This window comes from Melanerpes formicivorus, unplaced genomic scaffold (genome assembly GCF_026170545.1).
Source record: "Melanerpes formicivorus ecotype bairdi unplaced genomic scaffold, bMelFor1.0.p_v2 SCAF_4, whole genome shotgun sequence".
Classification (NCBI taxonomy): Eukaryota; Metazoa; Chordata; class Aves; order Piciformes; family Picidae; genus Melanerpes; species Melanerpes formicivorus.
This window is the reverse complement of record NW_027142356.1, coordinates 29023062-29040450: the sequence shown is the minus strand read 5'-3', so window position 1 is coordinate 29040450 and position 17389 is coordinate 29023062.

Here is a 17389-nt window from a genome sequence, read left to right as displayed (position 1 = left end):
AAGCCATCACTTGGGCTCCTCCAGCAAGAAGGCAATAACAGGATTCACTCTTAATTATTGCTTAACTACTGCATTTAGGATTACTACTACTTCCACTGTTATTAAATCCAATGTAAGTGTGCTACACAAATCCTGTGCAAAGGTCACTGAAATGAAGGACAGGACTCAGTCATCAGTTATGCTGCATAATCTCCCTGCTGCTGATGAAATCACACAGGTATGCACAAAGGCACGCTGATTAGAAAGGGGGAAAAGAAGATCTCACTCTTCCATGTAATGATGTGACATTTAACTGTACAAATATTGATTGGATTCTACTTTAGAGGTTTACCAAAAGGGAAAAAAAGAGAGAGAGAGAGAGAAGGAAAAAAAAAAAGAACAAAACAAAACCCCAAACCAACACAAACTCAGCAAAGCAGTGCCTAGGCTGATTCTCCAAAACCCAAAATGGGAAACGATTGCTCAGCTTTTCTCTTGTTCTTTCACTTCATCATTTGGACTAATCCTGTAGTCAGTGATGAAGGGGGTACAAAAGCTGAGTAAGCCTTTGTAGTCACCTCCTCTAAAATCTTTAGCTTCACAAAGCAAAGTCACTTGCTCTGTGCCATCTGGAATCTGTGCAAAAATAGTCTAAGAAAGAACTTTGCAATTTGGAGTTGCAGGCACTTTAGAGTACAAGGAAGAGAAGTTGTACAGAGAGGTACTTGCACAGACAAGCTGTTTTTAAAGGGCTGCCTTTAATTTTTAAACACATCTTTGAACATCTTCTGGACCACATAGGTATTTTTTTGGCCTCAGAAGAGCTTTTTGCTGGCGTACAAAAGTGCTCTGTGTTAGCATTAGAATGAATACATGAAGAAATAAGAACAAATTAAGAGGGTAATAGAGCTGCTGGGATTTGTAGAAAGTCAGCTGGGCCAAGGAGAAGCTTTTGTACCCAAGTGAATGTTCAATCTGCTGCTACTGCTTCAGAGGTATGGAGAAGTCTGTGGGCAGGCTCTGCCACTGCTGCTCAAGCCCAGAAGCACCCCAACTCTCAGGCAGTTTTGTCAGTGTAGCTGCAGCTATGTTGTGTCATAGTTGAGGACTCTGACATTGGTCACTTCAGCCTCAACTTATTTTCAGAAAGACAGATGTCTAGTACTGCTTTTTGAGGTGCCCTCCAGTATATCTCCTGTCCTCCAGCAAATCTCCTGTCCTCCAGCAACTGTTCTCCTAAACCCCATGTCCTGTCTGCCAGCTTCAGGAATGTGCTGGATGTTTACTCTGGGTCATCCTGCTCTAGCACAGGGGTTGGCAAGATGATCTTCAAAAGTCCCTTCCAACTCCTGCCATGCTGTGGTCCTGTGATATCCTAGCCCAACCACCCATGGAAGCAGGCACCTTCAGTGTGGTAGGTGGCCTTGCCTGTGTGTCACAAGCTGTTTGAGTTCCAATAGAGGAGCCATAGAAATGACTCTTCCTGAGGCTGCCAGTTGTTTGGAGGACAAAGGCTATTTGAGAAGTGTTCCAAAATAACAGGTCATCCTGCTCTCAATGCTCTGACTGATTGCCACACTAGCAGGCAGAGGCTGACTGTGTGGAAGGGCTGAGACAGCCTAATTGTCACAGAAGGGGAGTTTCTGCTCCCTGTTCTCCTGTTGGTCACACAATCCTCCTGATTCTCCACCCCTGGCACTACTCCAACCCCTTCCTCAGCCAATTTGGCTCACCAGTGGGTGGGTAAGTCACCTAAAGGGAAAAAAAAAAGAAAGTGAATAGCTTGTTTAGTGAATTGTACTGGCTCCCTGAGGGCTCAGACCTGGTTCATGGAGAGGGTGAGTAGTGTGTGGTGATGGAGCTGGATTTGAGATGACCCCTTGCTCTGTCTCTCAAAGGCACCAATCAAGCCAGTGGGTTGCAGTGGACAACTCCTGCAACAGTGAGCTTGGCCCAGGGGCCGCAGGATGGGCAGGGGAAGAAAGATCACCTGCCAAGTATGGCAAGGGTGCCAAAATGTGACTTGTTAATTCTCTTGGAGTTTTATACATCTCTGAGCAGACAGGTTGTTTCTCAGTTTCAGATGTCTGCTTGAGTTTATCTTATTTTATTGCCTCAGTGGTCACCTGCCTACCATTCTGTGTGCTGGTACATGTGCATTGCTACAGCCAAGTGTTGTCAGAGGATAAAGCTGCAGAAGTGCAAGCCTGCATCAGGAACAGGGGAGGTCATTCTGCCCCTGTACACTGCACTGGTTAGGCTGCACCTCGAGTACTGTGTCCAGTTCTGGGCCCCTCAGTTTATGAAGGATGTTGACTTGCTGGAATATGTCCAGAGAAGGGCAACAAAGTTGGTGAGGGGCTTGGAACACAAGCCCTATGAGGAGAGGCTGAGGGAGCTGGGCTTGCATAGCCCTGGAGAAGAGGAGACTCAGGGGTGACCTTATTGCTCTCTACAACTACCTTAAGGGAGGTTGTAGACAAGCAGAGGTTGGTCTCTTCTCCCAGGCAACCAGCACCAGAACAAGAGGACACAGTCTCAGGATGCACCAGGGGAGGTTTAGGCTGGAGGTTAGGAGGAAGTTCTACACAGAGAGTGTTTGCCCATTGGAATGGACTGCTGGGGAGGTGGTGGAGTTGCCACCATTGGAGGTGTTCAGGAAGAGACTTGAGGGGGTGCTTGTTTGCATGGTTTAGTTGATTAGGTGGTGTTGGATGATAAGTTGGACACTATGATCTTGAAGGTCTCTTCCAACCTGGTCTGGTCTATTCTATTCTATCCTATCCTATCCTATCCTATCCTATCCTATCCTATCCTATCCTATCCTATCCTATCCTATCCTATCCTATCCTATCCTATCCTATCCTATCCTATCCTATCAGAAACAGCTTCTCACCCACAGCAGCAAGGTGGTTGAAACAGATTAGCCCTAGGCCAGCTATTCTGAAGAGAAAGAGGTGAGTTGCTGTTTGTTTGTCTTGGTTGATTGGCATTCAGTGTGGGGCAGGGCTCTACTTGAAGTGCTCCTGGTTGGGAAAGTAGTGGGTATTAGGTGCTTGGAGTTAAGTCATAATTTGTTACATGGAATTAAGGTAAGATGTGAATACATCTGTTTTGTATTGTGGAATAGGGGGGGAAAATAATCTTCTTTCAATGTTTTTAAAGGTACAGATGTTGCAAAAGCTCTCACAGGGATAGGGATTGCCTTTCCATAGGAAGATATAGAAATGCAACTGTCCTTGATACCATATTCTTTTTTGTAGTTCTGTCTCTTCTCCCTAATAACAAGTGACAGGATGAGAGGAAGTGGCCTCAAGTTTTGCCAGGGGAGGTTTAGGTTGGATATTAGAAGAAACTTCTTCACTGAAAGGCTTCTCAGATACTGGAATGGGCTGTCCAAGGAGGTGGTTGAATCCCCATCCATAGGGATGGGGATTTAAAAGGCACAGAAATGTGGTGCTGAGGAACATGGTTTAAGATCAGACCTGGTTGGACTCAATGATCTTAAAGGTCTTTCCCAACCAAAAGGATTTTGTGATTCTATTATTTTCACTCTCTCTTTTCCAGGATGGTCCAAAAAGAGAGATGAGGTTTCTGGCACACTCATAGAATTATTGAATGAATACACAGATGCCAGATATGATCATTAATCACCACGAGAACCTATCCTGGTGAGATATGATCACTAATCACCATGAGAACATGACCACAGGAAGATTCTTTGCATTTCCATCCAGGGCTCTTCACTAGCTTCCTTAGGAAGGACAGTGAATCAGTGCAGTTCTTATCTGAACACCGCATCTATTCAAACCAACACCCAGAAGACAGGAAATTTCATCACTTCATTCATATGTGTATAGCTGTCACCAGAAACTCATGACTTGGGCTCCAAAGGTCAAAATGCCTACTCTTAATTACAGGAGCCAAGAGAATAATTGTTGGTCTTCAGCCAAGCTCCAGAAGCAGACATGCTCAAACACAATTTACGGTTATAACCCCAAACTGTCAACTCCAAGGTTTTTCATTCATTGAACCTAAATGGGTCAATAGCAGAGTTTCCAAGATGACTTTCTGAAAAAAGTCACTTCTCCGCTTCAATTTTTCTCTGAGGAGCCAAATTAACAACTCTCCCATCACAGCAGATAGAGCAAGACTAAATTCATTATTGAGTGTGAAAAGCTTGGAGAACCTTAGAAGGAATGTGTTATTTTACACACAGAGCATAATTATTACATTGCTTATCTGCTACATGTCTTGTCCTCAAAACTAAAACGTGCCATGTTCATACTCTTAGTAGTATAAACATTTGTCTGTGATTTGTGGCCCATCAGTGAAGAAAGGTCGAGATGCAACAGCTCTGTAGCGAGGTGTTAATTACTGTCATGCTGTATAATAGGAGGATTGCACTTGCCATGCTGGTCTACTGAGACAAATAGAGAAAACTCAAGTGTGTTTTTAATTGTGCCTCAGAGGGAGAGCCCTAAGTGGGGAGAGCACAGAGCTAAACTGAGCATTGGGAGGCATCAGAGGAAGAAGGACTCCCTGAAGTCTCGCTCACACAATGAGGGTACATCTCCTAATTTGTACTTCCCTGGAGGGTATGTATCAGTTTCCCTGCACACTGCTGTCTCAGAAGGATGAGGAACAGCTGATGCAACTAGGGTTATTTAGTCTGGAGAAAAGGAGGCTGAGGGAAGACACTCTCACTCTCTATAACTCCCAGAAAGGAGATTGGAGTCAGGTGGAGGTTGGTCTCTTCTCCCTAGGAACATGTGATAGAGCAAGAAGAAATGGCCTCAAGTTGCACCAGAGGAGGTTTAGATTGGAGATTAGAAGCAACTCCTTGACTGAAAGGGTTCTCAAAGACTGGAACAGGCTCCCCAGGGATGTGGGAGAGAGATGTGAGAGGCACAGACAGATGTGGTGCTGCAGGACATGGTTTAGCACTGGGCCTGGTATAGTGAGACAAGGGTAAGACTTGATGATCTTGTAGGACTTTTCCAACCAAAACAATTCTGTGATTCTATGCTTTTGCTTTGGCCTCATTGAAACACTGCATAGGCTAATGGGGGGGAAAGGTGGCAGAGCCACCCCAGCTCAGAGAGAAAAGGTCTCTGTATCCCCTCTCAGCCCCACAGCTCATGGGTGGACTAGGCACAGCTACAAAAACTGTCCCTGTTACAAGTCAGAGCTGATGGGTTTTCTATTTCCCACAATGTTCACTGGTCACCAGGTAACCCCCAAATTGGTGCAAGGATTATGCAAACAGAGAACAAGAGCTAGATTGAGATCTCATCATAAATCTTGACCTTGTTTGTTACTCCTGGATCTAATACCCTATCCATGGGAAGAAGTGCTCACCCTCAGCTACTACCTCAGGAAGGCTGTCTGATGCACATCTCCAAACTAAGATGAAATGTAACACTACCAAAAAAGTGACCTTCTGGCTGTGCTGTCCTCCTTTCAGATAGGCAATCATGTGCTCTGGTGCCAAAAGCAGATGCTGCACCTCATTTGCAAGTGGCAGAGACCAGTTTTTAAAGAAGAAGCACAGCTCCAAAAGGAAGCAGCTGGGGGCAGCAGGAGCCAGCCCTGCTGACTGTGTGGACTTCTCTGCTCCCACCAGCATCACCCTGCTTCTGTGCCGCTGCCCCAGCACCCGGCTTCTGCTGGGTGGCTGTGCCCTCTGCTGGAGCCTACCTGTTGGACATTGCTGTGTGAAAACCAGCTCCAAAACCAGGCTTGGGCAAAAGTGCCAGTCAGTCCTAAATTCCAGCTAAGCTATTCGTGTCCCCCATCTGCTCCCACCAGCATCTGCGGTGCTTCTCCAGGCTGCCGCTTCAGGGAGGGGAGCCAGTAGCAGCTCTGCCATGTGGGTTTTAAGTCCCTGTCATTGCAATAGTGTCACTGTTGGATGTGAGATGGTCACTGGATAAACCCTCCTCCAGTCCCTGGAGCAGGCACCTGATCCCCAGCCCTGCCTTCAGGTGAGTTTTAGGCATAGAGTACAGAAAAACTCTCCTTCTCTCTGTCTGCTCCAGTGGGATTTAACTAATTCCTGCCCTTCATACAGCAATTTCCAGCCTGGTAATATGCTTTCTTACCCCTACCCATTCCCCCTCTCTTCTGTGCTTAACAGAGGGAGGGCAAACACCACTGCTGGTCTGGGAAAGCCCAATAGTGGGTCCTGCTGCCCAGCTAGCTCATGGTGTTGCCCCCTTCTTGGTTTGACAGGGAGAAACAAGATGCTGCACAAAGAGGCAATTTGGAGTTTGGCTTTGTAAGGTGTAGACCTTGAGAGGATTTTGCCAATCTGGATGTTTCTGGACCTTCTCTGGATGTTTGGGCTGGGATGAGTTTGCTACTCAGTACCTTCTTCAGCACTGTGTTAGGTGCTTGCAAGCTCTCTCCTTCTGCTGAGGCAAACATGGGTCCCACAGAGTTAAGCAGAGCAGATACAGCAGATATGATACTCTGGCTTCACAACTCATTATTTGTAAACCTTGGGGGGATGCCTGCACTGGAAAATGGTTAGGAAGGAAGAGAAGCACAGAATGGACAAAAGGACTTCATGAAGCTTACTTCTTAATAAGGGAGATATTCTGGTAAAAGACAAAATTACTGGGGCAGGTTTTTACTGGGGGTCAACCACTTCAGCTGTGTGGAAGTCATTTAAGGGCAGGCAGTTACATCAGTGAGTCCAAGCTTGCTATGAGCTCCCTCTCAGCTTTTCCCTCTGCTGACAGCAATGTAGGGAGAGGATCTATTTTCACCTTCACATCAGTGCAAACATTCCAAATCATATTTGCTTTAAATGGTTTTGCAAAGACCTCCCAGAGACCAAAATGAATAATAGAACATGTGCTACTGACTTCTTGTCTCTGAGATGTCTTTACTGACACATCTGATCTGCATCTTGGGGATAATTTCTGCTCTCACATACAAGAAGGGGTATGGGATCACCTTGACTTTTACTTAGAATAGCTAAGCATTGTCAAGAGGAGACTCCTCAGTAGAGATATTGTGCTCCATGGAAGTTAATATTCATGCACACACACAATTACTATGGTCTACACATTGTGATGGGGGAGATTTTGATCCAATTGCAAAGCAATACTGGAAAATCCTTCCATATTAATAGTGCTTTGGCATCTAAAAATGAAAGCTTCCAGCCTGCCTTGCCATGGACAGTCCAAAGTGTCCTCTCAAGAGCCCTGAAGCCAGTGCTCTATGTGCTGTGGATGATGCCTAGATAAACAAACCTTGTAGTCCATCGGGCCCATAGTTTATATAAGTCACAGTTTCACTCAGATAAATGGGAAACACAGACATATTTTTCCTTTTTCAATCCTTCAACCCTCAGTTTCCAGTTCTGGGCCCCTCAGTTTAAGAAGGACATCGAAACACTGGAACGTGTCCAGAGAAGGGCAACAAGGCTGAGGAGAGGCCTTGAGCACAAGCCCTATGAGGAGAGGCTGAGGGAGCTGGGATTGTTTAGCCTGGAGAAGAGGAGGCTCAGGGGAGACCTCATTGCCCTCTACAACTACCTGAAAGGTGGTTGTAGCCGAGAGGAGGTTGGTCTCTTCTCCCAGGCAACCAGCACCAGAACAAGGGGACACAGTCTCAAGCTGCACCAGGGGAGGTTTAGACTTGAGGTGAGGAGAAAGTTCTTCACCGAGCGAGTCGTTCGTCATTGGAATGTGCTGCCCAGGGAGGTGGTGGAGTCACCATCCCTGGAGGCGTTCAAGAGGAGATTGGATGTGGCACTTGGTGCCATGGTCTAGTCATGGGGTCTGTGTTGATAGGTTGGACTCGATGATCCTCGAGGTCTCTTCCAACCTTAGTTATACTGTGATACTGTGATACTGATAATAGACTGCTTTTAGGGTTATTTCCATGTGATTTTCTTCTACAGATATTCCAGTTTCATTTAATTTCCTGATTTAGTGACCTGAAACAAGTCACCTCTCAGTTCACCCACTTAGTTTTGGAAGAGTTGAGGGAGTAGAGATGGCAAGCAGTGCTACACAAATTACTACTCAAAAAAATTAATAAAATCAATTATAAACAAACAAACAAACAATCCAACCACAAATGCCAAACAGAGCAGAAAGAAATCACATCTTTCTACCCATCTGCACACACATGCCCCAGAACCCTTCAACCCCGCTTGGCATTTTGTACTCCTACACCACAAATTTTTCTAAGCACATTGGCCTAAATGCATCCTTGCTATAGCTCCAGTGACATTAATGACTGGCTGTCATAAGGGCTGCATTAGACCTCCAAGGCCCAATGAACTTGTTGGGATCAGCACTGCTTGGAGGAAATCCTCATGATTTCCAGTCTCAGGTCAGATTGGCTGTGAGACTGTACTTCTGGTCTGTACAGCCTGGCTGGACCCTTGGAAACGTCCTGTGAAATGCTGCACCCCAGTGCATTTAGAATAAAGCCCTGACTTTCCAAAGAAGCTTCTTGCCTTTGCCTTTCAACCCTCAGTCTTCTGTTGTGATGTCCAGGATGATGATCTGGAGTCAAATCAAACCCTTCTTGAAATCAATGGCAAAAGTCTCCTCATCCATGTTTTCTCCACAGGGATGTCTGAGCTCTGAACTAGAAGACAAGGAGTGGAGATAAAAAATACTGACAACCCATGAAGAGAGGAGAGAAGGGAAACTGAAGGTTAAAAGGAATCATTCTTCAATTATGGAAAAATTCTTTCCTATGCCTGTGATTTAAATGAGCATTCACCTTACTTTATCATGCACCTGATTGAAGGTAAACAATGTTTCCTTTCAGTATAAAACATCTCCTAGGTATTGTGTAAAATACAATGCAATGCATTACAAAAGAGTATTTTATGTCTTGTAAATTGTTTCTAACACTGAAATGAAGTAGATCAGGCAGCCTGATCAAGTTGAGGATGCCCCTGCTTACTGCAGAGGGGATTGGACTAGATAACCTTTGGAGTTCCCTTCCAACCCAGACCATTCTATGATTCATGTCAGTGCTATATATACACCTACATATGTCATGACTGACACAGAAATGCCTTTTGTTTTTGATGGAGAGATGAAAATGAGGACAGTTCTACTGCATTTGAAAGCATTTATCTGCAATTTCAGTCCAAAAGGTCAAGCACCATCTTTTTCTACCAGGACAAACCCTCTCTATTAAAAGCTGTTTGGCATCTCAAGCTGCAGGGGAGGTTAAGTCAGAGTATGATGATGGAAATGTAGGTGTGGGACTTTTATAGCTTCTCTGTAGTCCCTGTCCTCCTGCTGGCCTTGCTCCAGCAGTCGTTTCTTCACACTATCACATTGCCAGGTCTTGCTTTTGGGTCACAACAACCCCATGAAAGCTCCAGGCTTGGGACAGAGTGGCTGGAAAGCTGCCCAGTAGAGAAAGACCTGGGGGGTGTGGGTTCACAGCTGGCTAAAGATGAGCAAGCAGCATGCCCAGGTGGCCAAGAAGGCCAACAGCATCCTGGTCTGGATCAGCAATAGTGTGAGCAGCAGGAACAGGAAGTGATTGTCCCCTTGCACTCATCAGTGGTGAGGCCACAACTTGTGTGATCTGCTTTGGAGTCATCATTGCAAGAAAGACCTTGAGGTGCTAGAGCAGGTCCAGAAAAGGGCGACAAAGATGGCGAAGGGTCTAGAGAACAAGTCTTGTGAGGAGCAGCTGAGGGAACTGAGGATATTTAATCTGGAGAAAAGAAGGCTGCGGGAAGACCTTTTTGCTTTCTACAACTCCCTGAAAGGAGGTTGGATCAAGGTGGAGGATGGTCTCTTCTCCCTAGGAACAAGTGATAGAACAAGAGGAAATGGCCTCAATTGCATTGGAGGATGTTTAGATTGGATATGAGACAAAACTTTTTCACTGAAAGGGTTCTCAAAGACTGGAACAGGCTCCCTAGGGATATGGGCAAATCCGCATCCCTGGGCGTGTTTAAAAGAGGTGTGTTTAAAAGAGATGTGGTGCTGAGGGACATGATTTAGCACCAGACTCGGTAGACTCAATAATTTTAAAGGTCTTTTCCAACCAAAATAGTTCTATGATTCTGTTTTATTTTATGATTCAGAGCCTGGCTGGCAAATTGTAACCTCAGTTGGATGTTAAGGAGCCAAAATCATCGTCTGTTGGTTGATATCTCATTTCGAATAGAATAGAATAGAATAGAATAGAATAGAATAGAATAGAATAGAATAGAATAGAATAGAATAGAATAGAATAAACCAGGTTGGAAGAGACCTTTGAGATCACCGAGTCCAACCTTTCATCCAACACCATCTAATCAACTAAACCATGGCACAAAGCACCCAATCAAGTCTCCTTCTAAACACCCCCAATGATGACAACTCCACCACCTCCCCAGGCAGCCCATTCCAATGGGCAATCACTCTCTCTATGAAGAATTTCTTCCTAACATCCAGTCTAAATCTCCCCTCATGCAGCTTGAGACTGTATTCATAAATAGAAGTGGCATAAGGACCCTAATTATCATAGTATCAGTCAGGGTTGGAAAGGACCACAAGGATCATCTAGTTCCAACCCCCCTGCCATGGGCAGGGACATCCCACACTACATCAGGCTGGACAGAGCCTCATCCAGCCTGCTCTTAAATACCTCCAGGGATGGGGCCTCAACCACCTCCCTGGACAACCCATTCCAGGGCTTCACCACTGTCATGGTAAAGAACTTCCTCCTCACCTCCAGCCTGAATCTCCCCACCTCCAGCTTCATTCCAATTATGGAAGACATTTCAAGGGCAAACCCTGTTCTGTAGATTATAAGCAACTCTCAACCCATCAGTAGAACTATTTCATGGATCTCCTGGTAAGATTTGTCTAATTTGACCAAGCAAGTGCTAACACTTTTTAAACCCATCTGTCTTTACCAAAATCAAATCTTCAGACATGCAATGTGTCATCTTTATAGCACCTTTTTTTTTTTTTTTTTCCTTCCCAATGTCTGAAAGTATTTCAGATCAGAAATAATTTTCATTTAAAGAGCAAGAAATCAAAAATAAATAAGAGTGCAAATTTTAGCCTGGAGAAGGGGAGGCTCAGGGGTGACCTCATTGCCCTCTACCTGAAAGGTGGTTGTAGCTAGGAAGGGGTTGGTCTCTTCTCCCAGGCAACCAGCACCAGAACAAGGGGACACAGTCTCAAGCTGTGCCAGGGGAAGTTTAGACTCCAGGTGAGGAGGAAGTTCTTCACCAAGCGAGTCATTCATCATTGGAATGGGCTGCCCGGGGAGGTGGTGGAGTCACCGTCCGTGGAGGTGTTGAAGAGGAGATTGGACGTGGCACTTGGTGCCATGGTCTAGTCATGGGGTCTGTGTTGATAGGTTGGACTCAATGATCCTCGAGGTCTCTTCCAACCTTAGTTATACTGTGATATTGTGATTTCTGAGAAGTAACATCAGAGCCAGGCATAGACATGTGTGGATCTACCTAGACTACAGCAGGAGCACAGCTATACCAGAAACTTTAATTATTAAACAACCAAAACCAAAAAAAAAGAGCAAAGCTGGATGAATTCTTCTTTTTCTTTTAGCAAATGCTGTTAAGTGTTAGAAAGGATTCAATTTCAGGCGATCCTGCATGAATTCAGTAGAATTAGGTTGTACCCTGTGCTTCCCCCTCTGCCATCAGTAACATATTTTAAGATAACCTAAAAATTTCATCTCAACACTTTTGAAACCTAAAGATTCAAATTTTCAGCCTGAAAAGGTTTTTCTTTTTTTGCTTTTCAGCTCAAGAGTAAAATTAAAGGGTTCAGTTGCCAGAAAACCAGATAAATATTCATTTGTGGTTCTATTATTTTATTAAGAAAACCCCAAATCAACCAACAAGAAAAACCCCACAAACCAAACCAACAAACAAACCAAACCAAAAACAAAACAATGACAAAAAAAAAACCAAACCAAATCAACCAAATGAAAGAAACAAACCAGACCAAAACAAACCAACCAAACAAGCAAAACCCTCAGACCCAAACCAAAACAACCATGTATACCAGGTCCAAGCTCATTGCTTCTGTTCCCAAGCTCTCTCTTGCCCTACATGGTTGTCCTGGGTTCCCCATGGTGTTACTGACACTCTTCCCCTGCCTTTCCCATGGCCTGGGATGGTTCAGCCTGCCCCACAGGTATTGCAATGAGCACTGAAAAGCACTGACTAGCTTTAACCCTAGGTTTTGCTTCTACTTCTTCTGCTCTCTCCTGTGAAAATGAATCATTTTACTCTCTCCCCATGTCAGAGTACTGGGAATTGGTACTGCCAGCACCAGCATTGGAATGTCTCAGCTTCCCTGTACCTAATTAAACCCACATGCAGGTACAGCTCTGATTTGTGAGGTGTGCACTGAGGCGTGAAGGCAATGATCCCAGCATCCCATTTGACAAGCAGAACAATAAGGTGCTCTCCTGTGCAGATTGGCCGCTGACAACTTCCTCAGGTCTGCCAGAAAAACAGCAACCCAGATTTTACAGAGCAGGATTTTGCTACTGAAGGTGCTAGGCTTTTAAGGGCTACGTGAAAGCACCTGGGAAATGGCTGAGTTGTGGTACGAGGGTAAGAGGAAATGGCCTCAACTTGCACCAGGGCAGGTGTAGGTTGGACATCAGAAGAAATTTCTTGACTGAAAGGGTTCTCAAAGACTTGAATGGGAACCCTATGGAGGTGGCTGAATCCCCATTTGTGAAGGTGTTTCAAGGAGGTACAGATGCAGTGCTGAGGGACATAATTTATCACTAGATCTGACAGAGTTAGGTAATGGTTGGGCTTGATGATCTTAAAGGTCTTTTAAGGGACTTCATAGCTGTTTTTCAATATCTGAAGGAAACCTACGGGAAGGCTGGAGAGGTACTTTCCATAAGGGTGTCTAGCTACAGGACAAGCATGAATGGTTTGAAGCTCAGGAAGATAGGTTTAGACTGGATCTTAGGAAGAAGTTCTTTAGTGTGAGGGTGGCTCACTCTGGAATGGACTGCCCAGGGATGTTGTGGATGCCCCCTCCCTGGAGGTATTCAAGGCTAGGTTGGATGAGGCCTTGAGCAACCAAGTCTAGTTGAGAGGAGTACCTACCCATGACAGGCAGGTTGGAGTAGATGATCTCTGGGGTCCCTTCCAACCTAGGCCATTCTATGATTCTTTTCCAACCAAAATGATTCTATGATTTTGTGACCATCCTGGACTCCAGAAGGGGAAAGGCAGATCAGTTTCTGGCTTCACTTCTTTGCAAGTACATGTAAAGCCAGTCATGGTGATCTCTGGGATCTGGACGTTCATCTCACCAAAGCTGGGCTGCCAGTGCTGGCTGATTGTGCTAACAGGTAGCTGTCAAATTGTGATGCATCCTGGTCACTAGTGTCTGGGGTTATATTTACACCAATAAACTATCACAGAAAGATTTTCTCTTCCGACGTCCCCTACACTGACCCCAGATACCTAAAGTTTCATGAGAAACTTCACTGATGTTGACAAGGCTCATTAATGGTGAAGCTGAGGCCTTCAAGTCTTCAGTTTTTTGTCCTTTAATTGAAGCTGGTCATTGTCATAAGCCCTCCCTCCTCCTGGACTTGGCATTGTGCACTAACTGCTGTGCATGACTGTGCAAGGCATGATGAGTGTGTTGCTGAAATGCTTGTTTTGTTTATAATTTCATTAAGGTATTCTGGGAACATTTCCAACCCATTCTCTGTATCTGTTATCTCTGCACAGCCAGGTAATTTAGTTAGTTACAGCAATACCACAAAGAAGAAAAAGATCAACCATTTGGTCTTAGTTTCTTTTATCAGGCTCTGAAATGCATGTTCTTTCAAACCTACCTCTAAGCACAAAACAGCAGCAATTAAAGGCCTTGGTAGAAGTCACAGCCTGAAATGTCCTCTGTCCCACCTTCTGCTCGATGGGAAGAGAGGAGATCTGCACACCAGCAGAAGATGATTTCAGTACAAGTCACAGTGCCAAGTAGCACAGTACTGCTGTTATGCAAAAGCAGTATCCCCAAAACTTTGGTGATAGAATCATCAAATCACAGAATGGATTAGATGATCCCCAGAGGTCCTTTCTGTAGGTCTGTGACAGTTGTAAGATGACCAGTAAGAACTGATAAAGCCTACATACATGATCTCATGCAAATGCTTCAATTTCCCTTCCTCACCTGTGCCTGCTTGGAATCTACCTTCTTTGAGGTTGGAGGGCATTTTTTTTTCTTGTTTTTATATGACCTAGCCCAGAATCATAGAATGTTATGGGCTGGATGGGACCTCTAGAGATCATCAAGTCCAACCCCCACCTGCCAAAGCAGGATCACCTAGAACAGACTACACATGAATCCAGTGGGTTTTGAAAGTCTCCAAAGAAGGAGCCCCCTCCACAACCTCTCTGGGCAGCCTGATCCAGTGCTCCACCACCATCACAAGAGAGAAGTTTTTCCTCAGGTTGAGGCAAAACTTTCTGTGTTCCAGCATATACTTGTCGTTCCTTGTCCTATTACTGGACTCCACTGAAAAGAGACTGGTCCTTTCATCTTAATAATAATAATAAACCAGGTTGGAAGAGACCTTCAAGATCATCACGTCCAACCCATCAACCAATCCAACCCACCCAAACAACTAAACCATGGCACCAAGCACCCCTTGACACCCACCCCTCAGATATTCATAGACATTAATAAGATCCCCTCTCAACCCTGTCTTCTCCAGACCAGAGAGCACCCATTCTCTCAGTTTTTCTCCATGGGAGAGATGTTCAAGTCCCTTATGTACAGCAGGATTGCCATACAGAAACAGGAGGATAAATAAATAAATAACCTTAATAATGGCACAAGGTTATCCTGGAAAAAAACATCACCACCCCCACCCCCACCCCCGAATCTGCCTTCTCCTTAATAAATACAATTACTTCCTGCAGAGCTGAATTTGGCCTATTTTGAAAGATATTGAAACAGGAAAATAACCTAATTTGTGGGGTATGAGCAATCCGATGGGAAAGTTTGCAGTCATTACCTTTTGAAAATTAGGCTATGAGGTTTTTTTTCTTTGACATTTCCTAATGAAAACTCATAATCAGTAATTTTAGCTGTCTCTGGTAAGACTAGAACCACTGGGGGGGGAGGGCAGAACAGAGAAAACTCTTTTCACTACAAATTGCTGAATTAACTGAAGCTGAAATGCTTTTCAAATGTGCGCCCATGCCTGTGAAATTTAGGAATGTTCGGCAGGTTTCCTGCCTGTCCCACTTCCCAGTTACTTGGCAGCTCTCTTCCCTTGGGAAAAGATGCCAGAGAAGCTAGTCTGCCTGGCATGCAGACCCCTGGCAGGCAAAAAATTCTGGGGACTTCCAGGACTGAGAGCTCTAGCAGAGCCTGCTATGCAGATGACATTAGTCTAGGATTAGGATGCTTTGAGTGCTGACACGGGGAACTCAAAATGTTTTGGTTTTCTACTCAAATTAGGGCAAAACCAAGCCATGAAATCTCCAGATCCTCAGAGGCATAGAATTACTTTTCTCTGCATAGATTTCTAGTTTTGGACAAGTGTCTAATTGCATTAAGAAAGGATTTCTGAATGATGGTCAGAAAGGCAATTAGAAATATTCCCCAACGATACAATCTTGGCTTTCACCAAGAAAGGTTCCCCTGCTTGTCAGCAATCCCCTACATTTCAAAAACACATTGTTCTTGTATAGCCCTGATGGGTTTTTTTTAAACACATTTTAAGGTTAATCAACTGTAACGAAACAGAATTTCACCTCCATAACAATGGCAACGTAATGACAAAATAATTTTGTTTTCCCTTGTTATTTTCTTCCAGTGGCAAAGCTGTTAGCATTGCTTAGACAATAAAATCCCAGGATTTATTAAACTAATGCTAACAAAACCTAATAATTACAGGAAGATTGCTGATTGAGTTGCAAGGCCATGCAAATATTAGTGTAATGGAATGCAGAATTTGAGAAGAAAGGGGCACCATTGCCTCCGGGCAGCTGCTAATTGCAGACTGCATCTCTGAGTGTATTTCCTCAGCTAGTCAGAGAATCATGGAATTGCCTGGTTGGGGAAGCCCTTAAGATTACTAAGTCCAGCCACAATCTAACATCTCCCTGTAAACAACTGTTAGACCATGACTCTAAGCACCCCATCCAAATGTCTGTCAAACATCCAGGGATGGTGAGGGGTTGGACTGGATGACCTTTCAAGGTCCCTTCCAGCCCCAAACTTTCTGTGATTCTCCACTTCCCTGGGCAGCCTGTTCCAGTCCTGATGACCCTTTGGATGAAGACAGGCTAAGGTCTACAGGGTAGGGATGTAATGAGAAGGAACTATAATGTTAACTCAGTGCAACAAGTGTGTCACATCTTACAATCATAGAGGTTGGAGGAGACCTTTAAGATCATAGAATCAACCAGGTTAGAAGAGACCTCCAAGACCATCCAGTCCAACCTATCACCCAGCCCTATCCAATCAAACATACCATGGCACTAAGTATCTCATCCAGTCTTTGATCATCAAGTCCTTCCACTTGCCTAGAGCTCACAATCCCACCACTACTGCTAAGCTGCTACCACTAAATCATGTGCCTCAGCACCACGACCATGTGTCTTTTAAATACCTCCAGGGATGGTAGGAGCATCTACCACCTCCCTGGACAGCCTGCTCCAGGGCTTGATAACCCTTTCTGTGAAGAAATTCTTTCTAGTATCTAACCTGAATCTTCCTCAGCACAACTTGGGCCCATTTCCTCTTATTTCAAGGACATTTGCATCTTGTGGGTCTCCAGTCGATGGCTGTGTAAACTCTCTGCTCCTAGTCCAGCAGCAGTGTGGACAGCTCCACCTGCCCCACCAGCTGCAAACAATCCAGGGGCAGCAGAAAGCCCTGTGTAGCCACAGATATCACTGTGCTGCACCTGAATCTGTGAATAATAGAGCCTGTAACTTCTAGTGGCAGATCTGAAAACTGATGAAATTGTGACTGATGGTGTGATAGAAGTTACTGCTGCGAAGGGAGCAACAATTCAGCACTGGGGTCCCATGACAAGTTTGTGGCCCCATCAGTATGTAGGGCAAAGCTGCTGCCGTAATTGCAGATGACGGCTTGGGGTTCCTGGGCTCCTGAGGTCTCCAAGAGGACTTGGCTACTCACAGCCTGGCCTAGTTTCCCTCTCTATCAGAAAGAAGGAGCTCATATGCCAATTCTCTCACTACAAGAAAGACATTGAGGTGCTGGAGTGCATCCAGAGAAAGGCAACAAAGTTGGTAAAGGGTCTGGAGAACAGGTCTGGTGAGGAGCAGCTGAGGGAACTGGGGTTGTTTAGTCTGGAGAAAAGAAGCCCGAGGGGAGACTTTCTCACTGTCCACAATCCCCTGAAAGGAGGTTGCAGTGAGGTAGGTGCTGGT